The following is a 2,112-nucleotide window of genomic DNA, read 5'->3' on the forward strand; positions in this document are numbered from 1 at the left end:
ATTGTTGTTTGGCGGGCCCGGGCTGGATTCGAACCTGCCAGCTCAGATGTATGTGGCTGGTGCCTTAGCCACTTGAGCCACAGGCGCCGAGCCAAATGTTAAGTACTTCATGATTCCAACCATCTGATACCAAATGCAATGCTGGATAACAGCAATGTCAGTGCTTACGGTGCACTGGGGCTGTTTCTAAGCTTTCTGCGCACATTGCCTCAATTCCATGCAACAACCCTGCAAAGGGGCACTAATAACTCATTTTACAAACACAGACACTGAAGCTCTGAAAGGTGGGCTGACTTGGCCACAGTAAATGGCAGAGCTGGGACTCGAGCCTTAGGCACCTTGCCCATCAAAATGGGTGACTTTTTAATTACATCAGCACCAGAGATAAAAATTCATTTTGGAAGAAAAGGACAATCAGTGACGCATTTTGCTTAAAAATTTCTTTCACACTGGTTCTGAGTCCGTAGCTCAGTGGCTAGGGCACCAGCCACATACACTGGGGCTGGCAGGTTCGAACCCGGCCCAGGCCTGCCAAACAGTGATGACTACAATAACAACAACAACAAAATAGCCGGGTATTGTGGCAGGCACCTGTAGTCCCAGCTACTTGGGAGGCTGAGGCAAGAGAATTGATTAGGCCCAGAAGTTTGAGGTTGTTGTGAGCTGTGATGCCATAGCACTCTACCCAGGGTGACATAGTTAGATCCTGTCTCTAAAAAAAAAAATTTCTTTCACATTATTTGGAACCTTTGAGGTTCAGATATATTCACAAATTTTATCTCTCGCTCTCACTCTTTTTTTTTCTTGCCTTTCTCCTGCTGGAATAAATTCTTTGGCTCATCATCCTCCCAACTGCTGGGCCCATGACTTTCAATACCCATGACTTTGATTGGAAAGGCGGCCTGACTAGAAAATATTGAAAGCCAATCTCTCCTTTTGAGCTGCCCTTGTTTGGCTCAACAACCACCGGTCAAGTTTAAGTTTCCTAGATGTTCCACAACTCTGATTGTAAAAGTTGGGGCGGCAGGCACACGCGTGTGTGGAAGAGAGTTATATTTAGTATTCCTTTAGGAGCTGTCTCTTTGGATATCGCAGAGATTCTGGTACAGGCTGTTACTGTTTGAGGCCTTCTGGGCCTGTGGCAGAGAAAACGGAGTGGGTGGTTTGCTGACAGTTCTTATAAATACCCCAGTATTTATTTAATGGCAGAAACACGCAGAGAGAACACACAGAGCATTAGAGGAGAGAACACAGCTTAGCTCCATTCATCCCCTGGGCCCGCGACCAAGCACTTCTAATCTGTTCTGAGGAACTGCCTCTGGGGCCAGCTGCACCCTGCGTCTGGGGAAGTCACCTGCCTGCCTGCTGAAGGAGGAAGGAAGGAAGGAACAGGGAACAATGAGGTCCTTGTAAAAAGCCAAGTTTTTTTTTTTTTTTAAGTTTATTTTCTAATCATGTCACTCCTCTGCTTAATACCTTTCAGTAGCTCTGGGATAAAGTTCAAAAGTCCTAATATGATGAACAAAGTTCCATGGGGCTGGCCAAAGCCTGACTCTTCAGCCTGGTCTTTCCCCACCGTCCCCTGTACCGTCGGTACAGTTCCTCAAACATGGCCACACTGCGGCTACCTCAGGCGTCCACGTGCTATTCCCTCCACCTTGAAGCCTTTCCCCTACACACACTGGTACCCAGTGAATTCTAACTCCTTCCTCATTTCTCAGTTAAAACCTCACTTCCGCAAGCTGAACTTCAGCATCAGCAGAAAGGTTTTTCCTGATTTCTCACATGCCTCCTCCACTCTTTGTCAAATGTCTGACCAGTCCCTTAGACTCAGGCTTTACTCAAGTTTGTAATGGGATATTTGTGGGATTGTTCGGGTTTGTAATGATGTATTTGTGTGATTATTTAAATAATTTCTGTCTCTCCGATCCTGTCTTGCTTGCTATTTAAACCCCGGACATAGACTTATAGTAGATGTGCCTGCTATAGAAAGTGTTTGATCGCCTTAATATTAAGTTATTAATAGGCTCGGCGCCTATGGCTCAACCGGCTAAGGCGCCAGCCACGTACACCTAAGGTGGCGGGTTTGAATCCCCAGCCCGGACCCGCCAA

The sequence above is a fragment of the Otolemur garnettii genome, unplaced genomic scaffold (assembly GCF_000181295.1).
Source record: "Otolemur garnettii isolate 467f Iridium unplaced genomic scaffold, OtoGar3 scaffold00002, whole genome shotgun sequence".
Classification (NCBI taxonomy): Eukaryota; Metazoa; Chordata; class Mammalia; order Primates; family Galagidae; genus Otolemur; species Otolemur garnettii.